Source organism: Benincasa hispida, chromosome 3 (genome assembly GCF_027475165.1).
Source record: "Benincasa hispida cultivar pf3 chromosome 3, pf3_genome.v1.1, whole genome shotgun sequence".
Classification (NCBI taxonomy): Eukaryota; Viridiplantae; Streptophyta; class Magnoliopsida; order Cucurbitales; family Cucurbitaceae; genus Benincasa; species Benincasa hispida.
Window position 1 is genome coordinate 75,636,833 of NC_143480.1, and position 24,675 is coordinate 75,661,507.

At 36.9% G+C, this 24,675-nt stretch overlaps 1 pseudogene; it reads left to right on the plus strand.

The window, feature by feature from the left end:
- Nucleotides 1–22,498: 22,498 nt before the first annotated feature.
- LOC150037534 (uncharacterized) lies at nucleotides 22,499–23,565 on the plus strand (annotated as a pseudogene).
- The last annotated feature ends 1,110 nt before the right edge of the window (nucleotides 23,566–24,675 follow it).

Consider the following 24,675-nt stretch of genomic DNA (forward strand, 5'->3'; position numbering starts at 1 on the left):
CCAATTATTCTTGAATTACTAAACATGCATAATTGTGAACAAGATTAATCCCAATAACCCAAATTTACACATTTGCACTTTTAGTTATGGTGCTCTAAGAAATTAAGCACATAGATATGCTATTATTTCTAGCATTCATTGAATAAAAGAAAGTTGACAAAAAATTCTTAAATCCAATGCATACAAGTTATTCACATTCAAGAATCAATTTCCGCGAGAGTTTATTACAAAATCAAGAAATTACATGAGAAATTATAAAAGATTCAGCTTCATACCAAGAAAATTAAGAATCTACCTAAACTAAACTAGATTACTTACCTTAATGTAGCAACTTCTTCAAGATTTGATCAAGCAATAGCATGGATGCATCAAAGATAAGGAAAGAATGAAAGAAAAAGTGTAGAAAGCTAAGAAAATTGAGAAAAAATCTAGTGGTGTTTTGGTCTCTCGTGTGAAAATGTAGAAATTTACTTTTATATCACAGGTGCAGCGTTGCAACGTTGATGATAGCATTGCAATGCTCTTATCGATTTCAAGACCTTGAGTGTTGGATGAGCATTGCAACTCTGATGCAATGCTCGGTTGCAATGAGATGCACACGCACGAAATCTTGGTTTTCTGTCAATCTACATAGTGTTGCGACGCTGAACGTAGCGTTGCAACGCTAACCTATTTCCTTGCTACTGCCTTCAAACTATTGGGATTAAAGCCCTAAATCTTGTGGGTTTGGTAGTTTGTAATTGTATAGTACAAACAGTTTATTTATCTAATAAAATAAAGAGGTATTTTATTTGCATTTAGTAGCATTAACCCACAAAACTAATAAACTATGATCTAAGGTTATCTGTTGTAAATTAAACATGTATGTGGAGACATATAGGTGGATCATGTTTAAGAGATAACCTAAATGATTTGTAGTAGATGGATAAGGCTTTGTACTTTATCCTTGTGACACTATGAATATGGCTTGCTTTGTATTTGTTACAATTGTTATAAAGTGCTACAAATGATTTGATCTTGATCATTCATGTGGAGGCATTAGAGGAGGGGTGTTCTACATAAAGAGTTTATATAAGACCGAATCACGAAATGAATGGTTTTTCTATATAACATCGTTGATAGAAGAGACTTACATTTCACCAAGATGACCATAGGTGACTTGACCTGAATCTTGAGTGAGTTGTGAACTTCTTCCTATAAAGACGGTCCTTTGATCTACATGGTTGAGAATGACCAGTATCGTCAACTCAATATGTCTTCCATTTTGGGGCTTTATCTGATTAAGGTGTCAGGAACGCAGCTTCATAAGAAAAAATTCACTCCTTCCATATAGTACAGATGATTCCAAGGCTTGAGCAATGTGACGCCACACCCTCTTCTAGATCAAGAGAGGTTTGATCATAGTTGGACTATGATTTATTGTTTATTATAGGAATCAGTGGTACTTAAAGAGTTAGATGTAACTATAGGGGCAAAAAGGTAATTTTGGCCCAACTATACTTAAGAGCAATTTGTGAAGGTTCAATGCACCGTTGATTGATTATATCCAATGGACACAAAATATATGTATAGTGCGAAGAGTGCAGTTGTCGGTTTTTAGTGGAGCGACCAACAGTTAATGAAAGTTGGTTAATTAATTAAAGAGTTTAATTAATTAATCAAGTACCATTGGAGCTTCAATCTATAGGTCCATAAGGTCCCCTAGGTAGCCCAACTGGAATTATTGATAATCGAATTTATTTTTGATTAATTTGAATTGAGAAAATTAATTATATATAATATAATTAATATAAATTAATTTTATGTGATATAATTAATATAAATTAATTTTATGTGATATAATTAATATAATGTATTTGATACATTATAATCTAAAGTTTTATTTAAGAGAAAATAAATATTTGAATATAATTCAAATATTAATTATATGAATGTGATTCATGTACATACTATAGGTTAAATTTAATATGAATCTGATTCATATTAAATACTATAGGTTAAATGAGAGAAATCAAACTATGGGTTATATTATATATAATATAACATAAACTATAAGTTATATGTTATACTAGACATGATATATAGTATTTAAATATAGTAAATTGGTTATTATATTAAATATTTTAATTTAAAATTAAAAGGGAAGGAGTTATGTGATAACTCCCCCATTTTCTCTCATTTTAGGTGTGAGTGGAGTGAGGAAGTTAAAGATTTTTTCATTCTTCCTTTAATTTCATGCATAAGAAGACTTTAAAAGGGCTTCCAAGTGGTCTCTTCTACAAAGTGAAATCTCTCCCAAATTCTTCCACTCCCTTTGCCAAAATTATCACGAAGCTCACCCCTCTCGTGGATTCTCATCCTATAGAGAATATCAAAGTAATCGTATGGTGGTGTCCAGTCAATTGGGTTTTCGCGTTGCTGTGTTTTTGGGAGTTCGTAATCCAATGAGAGTACAAAGAATTTATGATCAGAGAGGAATTCAAGAAGATATAGTGTTCACGGGTAAGTATTCATAAATCCCTTTAATTCCTCTTATTTTCTTATTAATAGTGTGTTGTAATTTAAATGCATATGTATCGTTTCTGTACTATGAATTTCACATTTCTATAAAAATATAAATTGGGATACGATCTATTTCCGATTGGGTGTTCATGCATCCTTCACAAGCGTTATGTGCCAGCATTGAGGGAGGGTTGTGAAGCTACTTGCATTGCCAGATGCACTCCACTGAGTGGCATTTTGGTAATTTTCGCGACTTCTTCAATTTTGTTGATTCTATGTTCCATTTTGGCATCAATTTGGCTCCTTTTTCTCCTAAGTAACTTCTTTGGCCCTCATGATGAATTTATCTATAAAACGGATATTTTATGCATAAAAGTTATACAAATATGGTCTAAGGATATAGAACTAGCTTTTTTTTAGAGCTATCAAACATCCCCAACTTAATTTCTGACCATCCCGAGCAAGGAACAATAAAAATATACATTCAACAAAAAGGTTTTATTCATTTTATTCAATCACTTGATTCATTCAATCATTTGGTTTATCAATCATGTGATTTTAATGTCGAGTTTTAACAGTCTAGAAAGTAATTGCTATCAATCACTTAGATAATTAAATATTTGTAAATAATAAATTGAAACTCATTTTTTAAAAGAGTTTTTTCAAATAAAATCGTGGAAGAAAGAATGTGATGCTCTTGTTATTTAGAGTCTGAGACACAGTAAAGGTTTTATTTGGCTCTCATTTCCTTTTCCTCCTCTAGTTTGGTTAGACCCGACTTGCAAAAAAGAGAGGCAACACTAAGGCAATGGTGCCTAAAAACTCACACACACAAAACATAGAATGCATCTTTTTTTACCTGAAGGGCTAGCTTTTACACTCTTGCAGGGCCCTAACTCGACACGGCAGGGTTAGCTCGTTTCATCTCTATCCATGCACACACACACTATTTTTTTTCTCTTCTAGGTACCAATGCCTTTCTTTTATGCTTTATAAAACTGTTTTTTAGCAAATATTTGGCTTTTCTTTTTTTATCCACACACACTAGGCCCTTTTTTATCCACCTTATCTTGTCTTGTTTCAAAAAAAAAGTTGGTTACTCTAAAGGCTTGATCACACTGAAAAAATGTTATTTTCCTCTTCTTAATTCTAGGTTGTTACTATGTTTAATGTATATATTTAGTGTTTTTATAGGTATCGAGCATCTTGGATGTAGAATAAGTTGTTACGAGCTGTTCAGAGTTAATTTGAAGTAATTAGAAGCTAATTTGAGCAACCAAACTTCAAGAAGACATGAAAGGACATAAAAGCCTCTAGACGAAGCATTGCGCAACGCTACAAGGCCGTAGAGACTTGATGCTGGAACAAGGCCTTGCAGCATTGCAATGCTGCGTTACAGCGTTGCAACACTGCAACTGCAATATATAACGTCTTATCTTTTATTTAGGGCAGAAGTTCATGGATTAATCGACCTCCCAATCGATTCATATGTCGATTTCTTCATCTTCTCACCTCTCCCACTTGTAATTTTCTCTAATTTCCTCCTTTCTTATTTAGTTGAAATGGGGCCGGATTTGTCTTCTTCATCCCATGGGAAGGTATGTTCTAGGGTTTTCTCTAATTTAGAGGATTGGAATTGAACTCTATGTAGGGCAAAAGTTCATGTAATAATCACCTCCCAATTGGTTTCTATGCCGATTTTGTCCTCTTTTCACCTCTCTCACTTGTAATTTTCCCTAATATCTTCCTTTCACTCATGTAATTAGTTGAGAAGGAGCCCAAATTTGTCTTCTTCATCCCATGGGAAGGTAAGTTCTAGGGTTTCCTCTAATTTAAAGGTTTTGAATTGAACTCTATATAGTGTTTGGATTTTTATTTAAATGTAATCTTTATATCTTGATTATTGAGTTTCCTTTCTGATTGAATCACTTTATAATCATATTTTATCTTGATTGTCTGACAAACTACTTGGGATTTTATGGTTGAACGCTTAAGACATGACTTGTAATATGTGAGATAAATTATAAGTTGGTTTCTAAGAAGCAAAATGTTAGATAGGCTTGCAATTTGTTGTCTACAACGAATAGTATTGTTCCTGTTGACTAAAGGGAAACTTAATTGAATGTTTGGTTTGACGATGGAAATGAAATATTCATCCTAGTTTAAGCATTAGAGCGTAATGCGGTTAGGTAAATGTGTTTAGTATAGATTCATCTAGCATGTTTAACTAATTAGGTAATTAGGACCATTGGTTGGATGTCCAATCAATTGGGCTAGGCATAATTAAGAACCACAAGATTGCATTCGAATAATTCGATGAATAAGGTTACATTGAGTCATTCCAATATTCGTTCTCTAAATGGGAACATCTCAATTGATTGCATTTTTATCTTTTATCCTCTCGCATATTATTTTCTTGCAATTTGACTTATTCAATCCACACAATGCCCCCTCACACCTCCATTTTACTACTTTAAGTAAAAATGCGCTTCGAGGAACTAATCTTCCATGCTTCCCTGAGGTTTGACCCCAGACTTGCCGCTTGTACTACCACTTAGTGTAAGTTGTTCATTTGGTGATTTATAAATTTTATTTGATTAGCAAGGGTTTATGGGCAACGATAAATTTCGAGCTTGTAAAGGCTAAAGGTGGGCCTTTCGAGGTGACAAACAAAATCAAGAAAGTTGAAACTTTTCTAGAAGTCTATGATTCTAAAATAAACTCGAAATAAAGCATTCAAATTTTCATGAGATTGACAATAATTTTTTTATAAAAATGGGCTCAAAATCTTGTTTGATATATATATATTTTTTGTTGTATTTAAGATCTCGAAAGCATACACCTAAAGGAGTACATTTCAGGGTTTATATACTCACAGAAATGTTATGTTCTTTGGTGTAATTAGTACTATTTCTTAACCCTAAATAATGAAAACATATGTTTATTTAGTAGATTATGTTCTTTTATTAAGTTCTTTGTGTACATATGTTTGAAAAGAATGTCACTCACTAAGCATTTTAAGCTCAACCTTTTCAAATGTTTTCACTTCCCCAGGTAGCGATTATTTCCCTGAAGCCTAGTTAGTCTGCCAGGCTGCCACAAACTCAATGATCTTAGAGAAGTGGAAGTTTAAGTAGCCCATCATGTTTTATTTAAGTATTAAGACCGTTATGTACATATTAGGGGAAATGGGTAGAAGCCTAAGTGGTATTGTTGTAAACTAAACCTATGCAAAGTTATTTCAGTTCTGCATATAAGTTTGTGAGTGTTTTTTCTTGATAGCAGAGTTGTATGCTTGAGAGTCTAGATAAGGATATATGGAACAGAAGTCTATATATATAACTATTTGTCAAGCCCAACAAGTGCAAAGGAAAAAACTCTCAAGAATAGGATAGGCAGTAGATATCATCAGAGGGTTGGCATCTATAGTCTTCACATCTTCTTCTTAGTTAAGAAGGTAGTCTGGGTAGGGATGTGATGACTTGTTATTAGAGCATAAGGTTTTGAGGGAAATAGGATCATGCATTAGATTAAGGGCATGTAAATATTGTATTGTACCTAATGATTGATTGTGAACTTCTATATGAAACATGCCTTGAAGAAGTGGTAGACTGAGTAAGGAGACGGCAGACAGGGATGGTAACCATACCAGAGAACCTAAAGTACGTGAGGATCGTGACCCTATCAAGGAACTAGTAGTATGGGACCACATCTGAGGCAAAGTCTTGTACCACTCAGGATAGAGTTGTTATAAGTGTTGGGATTGGTGTCCTAATTCTCCCGGAGTCTCGTAGTTTGTAAACTGTACACATTGTTATGAATAAAATAAGAGTTATTTTATTTGGCATTTACTCATATCCAATAAACAAAGCTCCATGGTATTGTATGTAAACATAAGCATGTATATGAGATATACAAGTGGATTATGCCTTAAGTGATAACTTAAAAAGGTTTGTATTATAAAGATTAAGGAGGGATACCTGATCCTGGTGACATTACGGATATGGCCCGCTTTGTAAAGGTTTATAAGTGTTGTGAACTACTACAGATGGTAGATCCTGACCATTCATGTGGAGACATGCGAGCGGGGGTGTCCTATACAAAGAGTTTGTATAAGACCGAACCACAAGATGACTAGCCTCTTGACATAACGTCGTTGATACTTGAGACTTACATCTCACCTAACTGACCATAGGTGACATTACCTCAATCCTTAGTGTTTTGGGAACTCCTGCCTTTGAAGGTGGTCTTTTGATTAGTATGGGTGAGAGTGGCCAGATTGCCAACTCAACATCCCTACCTTTTTGGGGATTTGTTTGATTTGGGAGCAAGAAACTCAGTTACACTAGATGAAATTCACTTATTTCCTGAAGCAAGGGTAAGTAGATAGATTGCTCCCTTAAGTGCTGATTCCGGGTCTTGAACATGGTGGCCAAAGCTTCTCTTTGGAAGAGAGGACTCAGTCATAGTAGGACTATGACTTATGTTCATTAGAGGGATCAATGGTACTTAAGGAGTTAGATGTAACTACAGGAGCATAACGATTATTGGCCCAGTTTTATTTACGAGCGATATGTGAAGGGTTATCGCATTGTTGATTGGTAGATATAGACACAAAATATATCTATAGTAAGGGGAGTGTAGCTGTCGATCTTTAGTGGAGTGTTTGGCAGTTAACAAATAGTGGATCCCGTGACTAAAGAGTTTAGTCAGTTATTCACGTACCATTGGAGCTTCAAGCTACAGGACCATAAGGTCCCCTTGGTAGCTCAATGGATTCAAGTTGAGAATCAGTTCTTGGTGTTGATTTGAAATGTTCAAATTGACAAGAGGAAATTCAATTATATGATATTATTGATGTGATGTATGAGATACATCAAGTGGAGGATTAATGTAAATGAGATTTACATTAAGTACCATGAAATAGAAAAAGAGCTATGGTTTATATGTTTCATGAGATGAAGTATTAAAACTATAGGTTATAAATATAATATGGTAAGTTGGTTATCATATATATTTATAATAATATTAATTATTGGATAATTATCTCTTTTTCTCTAATAACCAATTGACTGGGAGGTTATTGGTAGTTTTATGGTAACTGTGAGATAAAAGGAAAAATGTTTTCCTAAATTTAGTAGATTTTGCAAGAGTTGCTATTCTTGGTAATAACTCACGGATCACTGTCAAGTGCATTGGATTCACTAAATGATAGCTAAAAGAGAGACTAAACGATCGTGGAGTAATACTATGCGATAGTTCAATTAGCTGGTCGTAGCTAAACGATCGCGAGGCTTTTGTTATATGATAGCCTGCCTTTTTCTAAATGGTTAAGTGATAACAGGCAGAAATGCACGTTATCATAGTGCTAAGTTATTAAACAATGTTGGATTGCATTGATAAAATATGTTAAATTGCGTCCATTAAGCATAAATTCTATAATATTGCGGTTGCATGCGTTCAGCGCATTAGAACTATTGATTTTTGTATTTTTGTGCAGAATATGCGTTAATGCAATGTAAGATTGCGATCATAGGAAATTATCGGTCAAACGCAAACATTAGCCCGAGAAGGATCGCCACAACTTGGGCAGGGCAACATGGTGGGCGCATCTGGGTGAAAGGCCAATTAAGAGCGATGGGACAGAAAGCTGATGACAATTGAATCCAAATTAAGTTGACAGCCGATAACGGTCACAAAGTACATTCAGCTTTATCGATAACAATCATTCGGCGCGTCAATCAGGAATTAAAGTTGTCCCATCTGTACAACCGGGAGAGAGAAGCCGTCTTTCATCATTGATGCCCTATAAATACCAAGTGCATTCTTCAGAAAAGGGGTTGATCGGTTAACAAGTTCACCGTTTTTACAACCAGTTGCTTCTGTTCATAGTTTTCTTTTCCATTTTACAGCGGAGCAAGAGAAGAGTGGTGGTTCCAGAGATCACCCAGGGCAATTTGAGAGAGAACCTTGGGGCGTAAGAGCAGAGAGTGGGCCGACTCTCGCGAGAGCGAGAATATCTTTAGAGCACAAGTAGAAACAGTGTAAACACCCGGCAGCAAGAAATTGCTACCAGGCTCTTTATTATACTTGCATTGTTATTTGTACTTCATCTTCGTATCTATTCAATGGAAGTTCTATTTCTACATCTGCTCACTTTCTTAATACGCATGAGTAGCTAAACTAGTTGAATGGGTTGAGAAGAACTAAGCTAACATGACCTAGGAAGTTCATTGCTTGCGATTGTCTTGTTTTATGCTGTGGAAAATACCCTTTAGAGTTACTCGAGAGAGAGTCTAATGAAAAAACCTAATGTCTCGAGAGAGCTAGGTTAGAATTTGGACACGAAAGAGCAAGATTAGGCTTGTATAAATAAGAGATAGGGACTTAGAGATAAGCTCTCTTTGTCAACTTGCATCACATGCATCCTAGGAATAGGAATAATATTATGTGGTCACATATTTGTGTGGATATCATCTTGTCATTGCATAAATAGGAATAGAGGTTTATGTGTAAACCCTGTAGACTTATCGCATATTTATCGCATGTGTTCTAGCCTTACAAGTCGTGGTATTCGCACCGAGAGGTGGTTAACTGTTTTATGCATGTTACGTGATTGCAAGTATGAACGCATTCTAGGGAGTGTTAGCCGAAATCTTTCTCAACCCGTACACCGCATATTCATCTCATTTCCCGTTTACCAACTCTTTTCAAACTCTGCCGCATTTGTTATTTATTTTTAATCAACGCAATCAACAACCAAACACTTTATTTATTTTCCCGGTTACCACAAAGTTTTCATCAAAAATTATCAATGCAATCTATTTTCAAGAGTCCCTGTGTTCGACCCTGGACTTACAAGGAAATCAAAGAAATTTATACTTGAATTCCATTGGGGAAACTTGAGTGCACAACGCAATTTCATCAACGCATATCATCCATGTTTCCACTTAATAAAATAACGCATCAAGTTTTTGGCGTCGTTGCTGGGGACTTCGACAAAATAGTTTGTTAACGGTAATTTTTTTTATTTCTTTGCAGGACTCTCAATCTCTGGCAAATTACAACCTGGAGACTGAGAGGACTTTTAGACGAAGATTGAGAGACCGCCAACAACAACCACAATCAGACAAAGAAGAGATGGCGAAGCAGCCTGGAGGTGGAGCACCAAATGATAATAATATCATGGCGAATCCGATTCTGCTGGCAAACGATTGAAATAGACCCATTAGGGACTATGCATTGCCAAACCTCTGTTATTTCTCTTCAGGAATCATGAGGCCTGCCCTCAACGGAAGTAGATTCGAGATGAAACCGATGATGTTGCAGATGATCCAAACTACAGGTCATTTCGGAGGAAGGCATGGCGAGGACTCGCACGCCCACCTCCGAAGTTTTATTGAAATCTGCAATACTTTTGTGTTCCCAAACATCTTTGCTGAAGAAGTTCGACTAATGTTGTTCCTATTTTCTCTCTGTGATCAGGCTAGGAAATGGGCATATTCTCTCCAACTGGGAGAGATCACTTCTTGGGAGCAGGTAATGGAGAAATTTATGAAAAAGTATTTTTCACCTACCGAGAACGCAAGACGAAGGAAGCTTATTACTAATTTTGAACAAGATATGGACGAATTGATCAGCGATGCTTTGGCGAGGTTTAAAAGTTTAGTCCGGGATTTTCCGCATAATGGGCTACCAGACTGCCTTCAAATGGAAATTTTCTATCACGGTTTGAATCCCGCTTTGCAGACCGCTGCCAATGTGTCAACCACTGGTGGTCTGCTTGATAAACTTACGATGAGGCGAAGAATATCCTGGACCGCATCTCCAAGAACCATGAAGATTAGAGGGAGAGTGACCAAAGATTAAGGCTTAAAGATTTTGATGCAAATAACGGTGCCATTGTTTCATTACAAAACCAAATGACCGCAATGATGAATTTGATTCAAGGAATGGCGATCAGCAACCCAACGCCGCAAGGTGGGCAAATTAATGCAATAAGTCAAAACACGGCAAGGTGTATGACTTGCGGTGATGGGCATGCAATGGAAGATTGCCCGTAAAATCCACAGTCTGTATATGTTGTAAAGAATAATCTCTTTTCAAACACTTACAACCCCGGGTGGAGAAACCACCCCAATTTTACCTGGAAGAATCAACAACAAAATTTTCAACCTGTGACGCAAAAAGAAGGGCCACAAGGATTCTTTCAATGAAACAACGGTCAACAGAGCAATCAAGCAAGTAGCTCACAACAACCACCGCAATCCTCTTCTCTAGAGAGCCTATTGAAGTAATATATAGAGAAAAACGAGATAGGGCTTCAAAGTCAGGATACGTCCATCTTCAACCTCGAATTGCAAATGGGTCAGATTGTGAGTGAGCTAAAAAGTAAACTGCAAGGGGCATTGCGAAGTTCTACCGAACTTCCATGCAACCCAGGGGGATCAGGTAAGAAGCAATGTCAGGTTGTGACATTGCGCAGTGGAAAGATTGTGGAGGGGGAAAAGAAGGAGCATAGTAGAACAACTTCCATCGCAACGGAGCCTGAGATTGCAGTAACGCAAGAAGAATAAAGAGAAAATGAAGCAGTGGAACCTAAGGTTGCGTCGACCTCAAAGTCAAATGAAACGGGAATCGTGAAGATTCAGTTACCACCTTTCCCTCAGAGGCTAAGAAAGAAGAAAAACGAAGAAGTACAGTACCAAAGCTTCTTATCTATGTTAAAGCAATTACATGTTAACATTTTTTTTCAGTGAAGCGATTGAGGAAATGCCTGCCTATGCCATGTTTCTAAAAGACATGGTAACTAAGAAGCGGGGAGCTGGAAAATTTGCTACGGTGGCATTAACGCAAAATTCCAAATCCATAATCCCACCGAAGATGAGCGATCTTGGGAGCTTTACTATTCCTTGCTCCATAGGAGGACTCTATATTGGGGCAAGCCTTGTGTGACTTGGGGGTCAACATAAATTTGATGCTGCTGTGGATTTTTAGACAATTAAATGTGGGGCAACTTGTGCCCACATCAGTGACTCTTCGATTGGCTGACAGATCTCTGGTTCATCCAGAAAGTAAGGTGAAGGATGTGCTGATCACGATTGATAAATTTATTTTGCCAACTGACTTCATCATTTTAGACTACGAGGCCGACAAAGATGTTCCCATCATTTAGAGGAGACCTTTTCTATCAACGGGTCATGCTCAAATTGATGTGCAAAAGGGAGAAATCACTTTGAGTATAAATGGACAGAAGCTCAAATTTAATATAATTCGTGCCATAAAATTCCCGAATGAAGAAGACCTGCAAGATTCTGATTATGATGACCTGAATTTGATTGAAGAAGAAAAGTCTGATGAAGAGTATGAAGAAGAGGATGTCATCGCATCCGTTGTTGCCTGCAATGCGATCGCAACAAAAAAAAAATAAGGAAGAAGAGATGATTGCAACGCAAGAAGTAGAGCCGACAGAAGAAAGAAAAACAACGCAACCTTCCTTAGTGGAGCCACCAACACTTGAACTAAAGACCCTACCAGCTCATCTAAGGTACGCATTTTTAAGGCAGAATGAGAAGCTACCAGTGATTATCTCCTTTGCGCTCAACAAAAATTAGGAGAATGCGTTGATGAGTATTCTCAAGAAACATGTGCGAGCAATTGGCTGGACGCTCGCTGACATCAGAGGAACTCACCCCGCGTACTGCATGCACCACATTCATCTTGAAGACGACCACAAAGCAACAATTGAACATCAACGCAGACTCAACCCTGTGATAAAAGAGGTCATCAAGAAGGAGATCATCAAATGGCTAGATGCGGGCATTATCTATCCCATAGTCGATAGCACGTGGGTCAGCCCCGTGCAATGTGTGCCAAAGAAGGGCGGAATGACGGTAGTCCCAAATGAGAACAATGAATTAATACCGCAAAGGACCATCACTGGATGGCGTATATGTATAGAGATACGAATGGAGTGTTATGTTGTGTTATGTTTAGTATCACTTATACACACTACTGATTGATGAATGATAATTTATTCTTTATCTAACTTAACGCATGGCTTGTGAATGAAAGGAATGATGTTCTATATGTGCTCAAGTGCTTTGCGATAGAGACATTTTATACGATACTACGTTCTAAGTGTACGCGTTAATAGTGATATGCTCGTAGTATGTGATAAAGTAGTGCATGTCACAAGTTTCCTTGCGCTGAAACCAAGTATAATTCCAACGCAAGTTTCTCATAATGATCCAAGGTCGAACACGGGGATTGTTGTTGTTAAATGAGATACTAATGTGATACATGCAACCGGTTTTAATAATGAATAAAGAATTTTGGTTTGTACATAAATGTAAATTGTGTTGAAGTAAAAATGTGTTGATAAAGTAAAATGCGTTGTAAAGTAAATTCCTAACTACTATGATACATGATACATGATACGTGATATAGGAGTCGAGGACTGACTGTGAAGTTGTACAAATGAATCGATGAATTCGATGGCAAGTCTTATGAATGAGACAGAAAGAGAGAGTAAAAAGTAAAAACATCGCAAGTTCGTCAATCGCATTAAGGATGCAACTAATGTTCCACTTTCCCTTGGTTTACACCTTTTAGTGATCAGTCGCATTCCCATACGTCTATGGAGAAATAGAGATGAATGTGATGAACGAGGTTGTTTCCATCTCTAGAAATACTTCTTTCTTTAGTTAACGCATTCTTCCAACCTTCTCTCGATAGGCAGAATAACATCTTCACTTCTACTCTCACAGGTGAAAATGCCATCGAGCATGCTTTAGCTAAACTTAATTGATTCCTTGACATAGATTAAATCACTCTCTTACTTCTTGCTATTTACCTCGGGGATTAAGAAACATCATGGAGCAAATGGATGATAAATGTATGGAAAGAAACAAAAAGATGATAACGATGACGATGATAACATTTAATTCTAAAATTAAGCGTTTGATACATGTTTGTGAATGAGGGATTAAAGAATATGAACACAGAAGATGAATTAGAGAATAGAAACAAATGCGAAAAGAGTGTCAACGTCTTGACACAAATTTTGATCGGAGACTTGTGCTTGTCGGCGTATGAATGTGGTGGAGAGGAAAGCTTCCCTCTTAGGCTTGTTTTCCAGGTAAAATTGATCTTTTGCACAGAGCTTCAGCTTCGCGAATCGGAAGAATTCTTTTGCTCGGAGGCTCACCTCTCGGCTTTGTCTCGTCGTTCTCCCGGATTTACTCTGGAAGTCGCTTTAGACCAGCCTCTCTCCCCGTATCAATATATGCTATGTATCAGTCTATGTATCCTATGTATCTGTATCCATCTCCTCTATATGTATATCTTTCAGCGAATTTGAGGAAGCTATTTATAAGCAAGACCTTGGCTCTTTGAATTTTTGGTCCCCACTGTCTAATTCTGGTAGTTTCTAAAATAGCGGAATGGAAAATTCCTTTCTGTTTCACGATCAATTCGTCAGAATTGCACAACTAAAAGTTGTACACTTGTCAGAATTATCCACGAATGCGTTGCTTTTCACATCTTCGATCTATCGCCGCATGCGGTGTTGTTTTTTATTACCGCATGCGGTTAAAATGCGTTGATCGCTAAAGCTCTTGATCGATTGTCGCATACGCCGTCATTGCGTTGATCATCTTTTCGTTTTTTATTGATGGGCGCATGCGATGTAGATGCGTTGTACATTTTGTCTTCGACTATTAACGCATGAGGTGACCTATTTCCTGCAAAACAGAGACTAAAACATTTTATTTCGCCATGCAATGGTGTTAGTGGGTGCGTTTACGACATTTCCTAATTTTCGTATTTTTTAGCCAATTTTTATACTATCGACACAACGTTCCTCTCTTTTTGCCATAATATCTAAATAAAACAGTATAGATAACTTGTATTTCTACAAGTTATCAATGGACTACATAAGTTGAATGCAGCTACAAAAAAAGATCACTTCCCTCTATCATTCATCGATCAAATGTTGGACCGACTAGCAGGGAATGATTTTTATTACTTACTAGATGGGTATGCCTGATACAATCAAATCATGATAGCTCCTAAAGATCAAGACAAGACCACATTCATCTGCCCATATGGGACGTTTTCTTTTAGCCACATGTCGTTTGGCCTCTGCAATGCGCCAAGCACGTTCCAAAGGTGCATGATGGCGATCTTTTTAGATTATCTCGAAGACTCAATGGAAATTCTTATGGATGACTTCTCCATTTATGGGAACACTTATGAAGTCTACCTGGCCAATTTGGAGAAAATTCTGAAGAGATGTGAAGAAACGAACCTGGTGCTCAACTGGGAAAAATGTCACTTCGTGGTGAAAGAGAGTATAGTGTTGGGACACAAGGTCTCCCGGGAAGGGTTGGAGGTGGACAAAGCAAAGATTGAAGAAATTGAAAAACTCCTACCTCCAACCAGCGTGAAGGCTGTGCGAAGCTTCTTGGGGCATGCTGGATTCTATAGACGATTTGTCAAGGATTTTTCTAAAATTGCACGACCACTGAGTGCGTTGTTAGAAGCGAACAGGAAATTTGAGTTTGACAACAATTGCCTCAACGCATTCAGAGTATTAAAAGATGCGCTGATTACCGCGCCCGTACTAATTGCGCAGGATTGGACAATGCCATTTGAAATCATGTGCGACACAAGCGGGTATGCGATGGGGACTGCATTAGCGCAAAAGAAGAAAACTATTTTGCACCCCATCGCATATGTCAGTAAAACTCTAAACCCTGCTCAAATAAATTATACCACCATTGAGAAAGAACTCCTGGCTGTGATTTTTGCGTTGGAGAAATTCAGGGCATATCTGTTGGGAACAAAGGTATTCATTCACACTAATCACTCTGCAATCAAATATTTAATGACAAAAAAGGACGCAAAGCCGAGATTGATCAGATGGGTTCTTCTCCTTCAAGAATTTGATATCGAGATAATTGATCGGAAGGGGACAGAGAATCAGGTTGCGGATCACTTGTCCGATTGAAAAATCCCGAGGTTGACCGCAATGAATCTGAGATGAGTGTTGTGTTCCCGGACGAGCAGCTGTTTCACATAGAAGAATTGCCCTGGTATGCGGACATCGTTAATTATTTGGTTTGTGAACAATTTCCTGAAGATTATACCTATCATCAACAAAAGAAGCTCAAGAATGAATGCAGACACTATTATTAGGATGAGCCGAATCTGTATAAAAGAGGTGCAGACAAAATCATTCGATTATACGTACCAGATGCTGCTCAACAACGAATATTGTCATAATGCCACGACTCACCATATGGTAGGAACTTTGGAGGGCAGCGCACCGCAGCCAAAGTTTTGCAAAGTGGATTCTTTTGGCCTACATTATTCAAAGATGCGGCTGACTACGGAATGAAATGTGATCGGTGCCAACACACCGGCAACATTTCATGGAAGAACGCAATGCCAATGAACACTATCTTGGAGCTGGAATTATTCGACGCATGGGGGATTTATTTCATGGGACCATTCCCCCCTTCGAATGGTAAACACTATATTTTATTAGCCATCAATTATGTCTCCAAGTGGGTTGAGGCAATAGCATGCGCCGCAAGTGATGCAACAGTAGTCTCCCAGTTCCTGAAGAAAAATATTTTCACTCGATTTGGTACTCCTCGTGCCATCTTAAGTGATGAGGGATCCCATTTTATCAATCACAATATCAAGGAGCTACTGCGCAAGTACAATATTCTCCACAAAGTGGCCACCGCATACCATTCGCAAACGAATGGTCAAGCTGAAGTGTCAAATCGAGAAATTAAATTGATACTTGAGAAGGTAGTAAAGCCTTCATGGAAAGACTGGGCAACAAAGCTTGACGATGCGTTGTGGGCATACCAGACTTCATTTAAAACACCAATAGGTATGTCCCCCTATGCGTTGGTATTTGGTAAGGCATGTCATTTGCCTTTGGAGCTGAAGTATAAGGCACTGTGGGCGGTAAAGAAGCTGAATTTTGATTTGAAGAAGGAAGGGGAAGTGCGGAAAATGGAACTAGTCGAGCTAAAAGAATGGAGGAACAATGCATATGAAAATGCGAAGATTTATAGAGAGCGCACCAAGCGTTGGCATGATCAATGCATATGTGGTAAGAACCTCCAAGTCGGGCAAAGAGTCTTGCTTTTCAATTCACGTCTATGACTCTTCCCGAGAAAGCTAAGGTCACGTCGGTCTGGACCGTTCAAAATTCGACAAGTACTTCCGCATGGCGCGGTGGAATTATCAAATGACGACGGAACCAACATATTCAAAGTCAATGGGCAGCGAGTAAAGGCATACCATGGAGAAGACTAGCCTCACTAAGTCGACTCCCTGGAACTAAGAGACTTTGAATGAAGAAGAAAGTAGGTGGTCCCTGCGTTATCAAATGATCGCAACTTATCAGGGACGCAAGTTTTGGGAAACCTCAACTCTTCAACCCTTTTCTCCACTACTCGGAATTTTCATTATCTTTTCAATTCTGATTTATCCTTATCTTACTATCACTATCGTTATTATATAAAAATTAAAAAAATTGTGATAACGATTTTTATTTTGTTTAAAATAATTTCACCCTCTCTTTGTTTTTCTTACAACGATCGAGGTGCTAGATTGTGGAGATGTTACGCGAAGAAGTACTTACCTTATTCCATCACCACAACCCAAAGAAGAGAGATTGCCGCAAAGATGGATGCATTAATACAATGCGGGCGACAACGCAAAATTTGGGGATGTACTCTTCCTTATCTTTATTTCCCATTTTTCGCTATCACATTGCATTTTAGTCTTCAAAGTTTTATCACTGCATCCTCTTTAATCACCGCAATCATTTAACATAGATAAATTTAGTGAGTCACCGCATTCTGTTTCTTATCCAAGTATGATTTCAATGATGAAAAATATGCTTCTATTTCTTTCGTATACACTAGAGTCAACTTAGTCTTAAAATAGTCACCTCATGCAATATTTCTCGAAGTTAGGGGTTTGCTAGCTTTCTTTCAAACTTTCTTTACAATGTATTCTATGACCATCGCATGACTTATTTTAATCTTTTGGCAATGAGGACATTGCTGCATTTTAAATTTGGGGGTGAGGTATTTATTTTCGACCTTGCTATTTTAAATAAAAAACATTTTTGAGAATAACAACTCCACTGTCAACGCAATGGGAAACCCATGTTGATAAGAGTTAAGTTGTGAAAGGCACTTACCCGTAGTTGGATGTCCACATGACACACGTGGGGGCAAGCCAAAACGAAAGTAAGTCACCAGGATCAACGCATAAATAAATGACCGCAACTCCACTGCCAAATTGGTATGAGTTTAGTTTGAGAAAGAGTGCATTGCTCGTAGTTGGATGTCCACATGACACACGTGGGGGCAAGCCAAAACAAAGGTAAGGCACTCGGATCAGTGCAAGGTCAGAGAGAAAAAAATATATATAGGAAGAAAATTTTTGTGCAAGGATAAAATCATTTGACACCCTGGTAAGAAAAAAAAATTCTTTTTTGAAATAAATCATGTGATGTTTCGAAATTTAGTAAAGTCCTTTTGAACGTTAAACTTGCAGTCCCTAGGTCTTAGAAATATTTTAAGAAGAGACTTGAATAAGACTTAAGAAATTTCTGGTATATAGGACTTGAATGAAGTATCTTTGAGAAATCTAGGAAAAGAATTTTGTGATGGACTTGCTAAAGGAATCTTTAGCTTATGCTTAAGGACAAGCATTGTTTAAATTTGAGGGTGTGATAACGGGAAAAAATTCACGTTATCATAGTGTTAAGTTATTAAACAATGTTGGATTGCATTGATAAAATATGTTAAATTTCGTCCATTAAGCTAAATTCTATAATATTGCGGTCGCATGCGTTCAACGCATTAGAACTATTGATTTTTGTTTTTTTGTGCAGAATATGTGTTAACGCAATGCAAGATTGCGATCATAGGAAATTATCGGTCGAGCGCAACTTCCAAGACTTTGCATTGATCGTGCTCGCAAACATTCACCCGAGAAGGATCGCCGCAACTGGGCGCATCTGGGTGAAAGGCCAATTAAGAGTGATGGGACAGAAAGCTAATGACAGTCGAATCCAACTTAAGTTGACAGCCGATAACGGTCACAAAGTACATTCCACTTTATCGGTAACAATCATTCGGCACGTCAATCAGGAATTAAAGTTGTCCTATCTATACAACTGGGAGAGAAAAGTCGTCTTTCACCATTGATGTCTTATAAATACCAAGTGCATTCTTTAGAAAAGGGGTTGATCGATTAATAAGTTCACCGTTTTTACAACTAGTTGCTTCTGTTCATAGTTTTCTTTTCCATTTTACGGTGGAGCAAGAGAAGAGTGTCGGCGCTGGAGATCGCCCAGGGCAACTTGAGAGAGAACCTTGGGGCATAAAAGTAGAGAGCGGGCCGACTCTTGCGAGAGCGAAAATATCTTTAGAGCACGAGTAGAAACAGTGTAAACGCCTGGCAGCAAGAAATTGCTACCAGGCTCTTTATTATACTTGCATTGTTATTTGTACTTCATCTTCAAATCTATTCAATGGAAGTTCTATTTCTACATCTGCTCACTCTCTTAATACGCATGAGTAGCTAAACTAGTTGAATGGGTTGAGAAGAACTAAGCTAACATGACCTAGGAAGTTCATTGCTTGCGATTGTCTTGTTTTATACTGTGGAAAATACCCTTTAGAGTTACTCGAGAGAGAGTCTAAAGAAAGAACCTAATGTCTCGAGAGAGCTAGGTTAGAATCTGGACTCGAAAGAGCAAGATTAGGCTTGCATAAACAAGAGATAGGGACTTAGAGATAAGCTCTATTTGTCAACTTTCGTCGCATGCATCCTAGGAATCGGAATGATATTATGTGGTCGCATATTTGTGTGGATGTCATCTTGTCATCGGATAAATAGGAATAGAGGTTGATGTGTAAACCCTATAGATTTATCGCATATTTATCACATGCGTTCTAGCCTTAGAAGTCATGGTATTCGCACCGAGAGGTGGTTTAATGTTGTATGCATGTTGCGTAATCGCAAGTATGAACGTATTCTAGGGAGTGTTAGCCGAAATCTTTCTCAACCCGTTCACCGCATATTCATCGCATTTCCCGTTTACCAACTCTTTTCAAACTCTGCCACATTTGTTATTTATTTTTAATCAACGCAATCAACAACCAAACACTTTATTTATTTTCCCGGTTACCGCAAAGTTTTCATCAAAAAATATCAACGCAATCTATTTTCACAAGTCCCTGTGTTCGACCCTAGACTTACCAGGAAACTGAGAGGAATTTATACTTGAATTCCGCTGGGAAAACTTGAGTGCCAAATGAAATTCCATCAACACATATCATCCATATTTCCACTTAATAAAATAACGCATCATTGAGCACTTGTCTATATGATAAATTCTTATCATCTTTCACTTGCTTAATCATCTACACGATTGTTGTACCTCCATTCTCTTCCTCTAACCAAGTCCACACAGAGCCCACACTTCTAGATTCTCACACCAAGAATACCAAGGTAGCCATTGTGGTGGTGTCCTCATTCAACTCGACGAAGTTCGAGGTTTTGGAGGTCGTTTGTTGGGTTCATGATCTTGGAGATCGTTGAGTTCGTGCTTGATGATTGATCGTGTTGTGTTACGGTCGTTGTGTTCAAGCGTTCGTGTGTTGCCATTTTAGAGACTGTTCGAGCGTTCGTGATCGAGGGAGTTTGAAGCATGAGTCTTCAAAGGTATGTATAATCTTTCCCTTGATTATCTTGTTAAGCATGCTTTAATTTCATATTATGCATGGCCTGTAAGTTTCCGTTTCTTAACTGTAATTGTTAGTATTCAAATACGAATGGAATTTGGAATGATCATTTCGTTGCTCATGGAAATCCTCATGTTTGATTTCCTACAAGAGCTGACTGTAACATGGAGGATAGGACTTTAACAAAATAGTGCATAATTTAGTTGCCCATATGGGATTTATATAAGGGGATCCATAAAAGGAATATGGAATAGAAAGGATGAAGGAATTAAATGCAATGACATTTGAGGGTATGACAAAAATGAAAGACGCTGAGGTTTGACTGAATTTGATTGAGAAATATTTCCGTGTTTGAGATGTCCCGATGACCGAAAGGTCTAGTTAGTTGTATTTCTACTCCAGAAGAGAGCAGAGAATTGGTGGAAAGTTGTAGACTCCAGGTGAAGTGGCACAAATGTCATAACTTGGGAAGAATTCATGAGCGTCTTTGAGTAGAGATATAATGAGCTATCGAAGTATGCTTCTACTATTATTTCTAAGGAGAAAGATAGATGCAAGCATTTTCAGAGTGGTTTGAGGAAGGAGATCCAAACTCTGATGACTACAACGGCTAACTAGATAGACTTTTCCCAGTTAGTGGCGACAGTTAAGAGTTAAAAATAGTTTGACAGAGGAGAAGCAAGATAGAGATCCTGTGAGAGATGGCTTGCAAGATCAGGCAAACAAAGGAGAGCAACAGAGATTTACTTTAGGAGTATCAGGGAAGAGAAACTTTAAGCCACATTATAGTGGGTAGTAGATTTCCAAAGGTAGTGGAGCTAGGAGTCAGCAGAGACACAGTAGAAGGAGGTCTAGTCAACCAGATGTTTTGGCTAGAGGATCCAGGTCAAGGCGTACAAGTGAGTCTATTGCCAGTTCAACTAGGAAGTCCCTATGTTTGAGTTGTGGCAAACACCACTTTGGGTAGTGTTACAATGGATGGAATGTCTACTGCCATTGTGGATAGATAGGCCATTACAAGAGAAAATGTCCTTAGTTGATCCAGGAAACGCAGGCGTATTGGGTTTTATACCCTAAAACTCATAAGTAGTAAATGTTATTAATTGACCATCATCAATAAAGAGTTATAGATGTTAATTCAATGAATGTCACTCAAGAATTTTGGGCTTTAATGTCAGTTGAAAAAAGTGAAATCGAATGTATAATGGTGGTTTAAAAAAAGGACCTTTAATTTCGATTTTAAACCGACATTTAAGATGGGCTATAATGTCGATTTAAAATCGACATTAAAGACCTCTCATTTATTTTTTTTAACTTTATTAAAAAAACATCTTCTTCATTTCAAATCAAATCTTCTCTCTCCTTTCACTTCTCTCTTACCAAGCCGTCTCTTCTCCTTAGCTTGGTCGTGTGAATCATTTTCGATCGTCGTCGTCATTGGTGTTGCTTGGATCTCCATCATCGTGGGCTTCTTCTGATGGTGTGTCATCGTCGTGGGTGTTCTCCAGTTGTTTTTCATCATCGTGTGGGCGTTTTTCTTTCGATTAAAACCAAATTCCACAATGAGCCAAGAAATTGAAGGAGGCTCTAATGAAAAAAAATGTTCGACGTGTTAAAGTGTCAAAAGAAAATACTCATAGCAGACAATCTCATCAATCCAAATCATCCGTTGGAAGTATCGCACTTAGTGCATCTAAAGAAGAAGATATTGAGAAGATGCCTAAAGAATATTTGGAGGTAATTTATTTGTTGTGACTTTTAAATTTTAATCATATTGTGCTTAACCATGCATGACATTAGTTCTTTTAAATTTGTTAAGGGGACACTGGCTATAGGAACTCTAGATAATAATGTTGCAGTAGCCACAACATTTGATGATGATGTGTTATGCTTAACTATTAAAGTACTGATTGACATTGTCATGGGAGAAGATTTACCAATACCAATTCCTGTGAAGGAAAAAATAGAGTCCTTAAATCAAGCAATGGGCAACGTCATAACATGGCCTCGTGAACTTGTAATTATGGTTGACGAGAAAAAAGTATGCCTCTTTTTTAGTATGTGAGTTGGTTATTTATTATTTTTCATACTTTGAATTTTTGTAACTTTGGTTATGGTAGGACCATTCAACAAGTAAGACCTTCGGTCACTCCTCCAAATATACGGACACTAATGGTACCATCAAACTCTTGAACAGACATGCCATGAACAACATGAATGATGTAGACATGATTCGTATCAATTTGAATGAGCATATATATAGAGGAGAAAAATTTGTTTATTTAGGCCGCGATAATCTGATCCAATATTGCAATATGGTTGAAATTGGTTACATGTGTATTTTGACATACATTGCATAAGTATTACTCATCTAGATTCACTTATGTATATTTTGTTTCATGTTTAAATAATAAATTTTACTTTGTTTAGGTATCTTTGGGATGAATGTGATCGTGATATTACAAAGAAGCTTTTATAAATGATCAAGCAAAAAAATCGCCACATGTAAAGTCTTAAGATATTCGATCCAGAAATTTAGCCAACCAACTAGAATTGGCTAATTTAGACCAATTAGTTGTTATTCCTTAGACGGGGTAAGTAAATACAAGTTCTTTAGTTATTTTTAATTTTCATTATACGCGTACTAATATTTAAAAATTGTTGTTTATTATGGTTATCATTGGATATTGATTATAATCAATCTACAAGAAAATTGTATTTATGTTTTGGACTCTATTCGAAGTAAAGTTCAAGAGGACTTTCATGGAGTTATAAATATGTAAGTGTAATTGAACTTTTTTAGCTCTTAATTGAAGTATTTATGTTTAACTAATGTTTTCAAACTATTTAGTGGATTGAAAATATGGCAAGCCAAGCACGATTTCCAACACCATCAGTCTTCTCCAAATTGAAAACCTGTAAAGGTAAATTTGCATTCATTTTTTAACAATTTATGTTAATTCAAACATAAGAATAATTGTTTTCAACTTCTTTATATGCAGTGCCCCCGTTAATTAGATTTTGTAGGATGTGGGTACTATGTGCAAAAGTATATACAAGAAATAGTGCATAATCCTACTACTCCCATTACTAGCCTTGTACGTAAATTATTTCTTTTTTATATACTAGCTTTAATTTAATAAATGATGTAAATTTATTTTGAATTTATCTTCTTTTTTTTCTGTAGTTCAATACAAAAAATGCATATACCCAAGGAGAGATTGACGTAATTCAAACCCAATATGCAGGTTTTGTTGGCCGATTTGTATGAGGATGTACTTCTTGTTTTTTGTCTCAATAGAATGTAAATGTTAGGTTAGAATGAATCTTGACGAGTTTTGAGTAAAATATGCAAGTTTAGAATGAATCTGAAGTACTAAACATTGGTTTGTGGATAGACGAATTGTTATCTAACCATGATCTGTTTATTGAAAGATTTATGTATACTTTTTTTGTTGGGGTATTTGGTATAAGTATTCATGGAAGTACTAATTGATATTTTTGAATGAGAGAAATGATTATTAATATTATAAAGGTGGTTGATAATTATAATTATTGTTCTATGAAAGTGTGTTATCGATATACAAATGTTGGTTAGTGTGTTTATTTCATATTTGATGAGTACTTATAGAATGGATATGAAATATTAATTCTTGTTTGTGGATAAATTATTATAGAAGTGTGCTTCATTGCAGGTAACTTTGTATTTAGTTTTGTGGTTGAGTGTATTGTTCTATCTATTGTTATATTTCAAGTTTCAGTTCAGTGAATTTATAGGTGGAAGACAAATATTGTTGACTTGCCATGCAGAATATAACAAGCACACATTACAATGAACAATTTTTTCTATTTTTTAATAAAAAACAATGACGGACATTTCTTGAACCAACACGAGACATATAATGTCGTTTTTAATTTTTTGATCGTTATTAAAAATGGATTCGACAACGGAATTTTAAAAAAAAAAGGACAATGATTGAAAAAAACGGACCCTTGTACACCCTCTTCAATGTCGGTTTAAAACTGACCTTAAAGGGCTTTAATAACACTATCTTTGATGTTGGTTGTCAACTGACATTAAAGTCCAGAATTCTTGTACTGTATTATTATTTGTATTTTTTTGTCTATTTTGTCTCAATAACCCTAAACCCAATAAACTAACATTTAAAGCTTCCTTATGAGTTTTGAACTATATGTGGAGATGTATAGGGATCAATGTTCAAGATACAGCTTAAAGGGTCTATAGTATAAAACCTTATCCTGGTAACACTGTGGATACGACCCACTTTGTAATTGATACAAACGCAATGATCCAATGCGTTTGTGTAGTTGACATGCGAGTGGGTGTATCCTATACAATGAGTTTGCATGAGACTATACG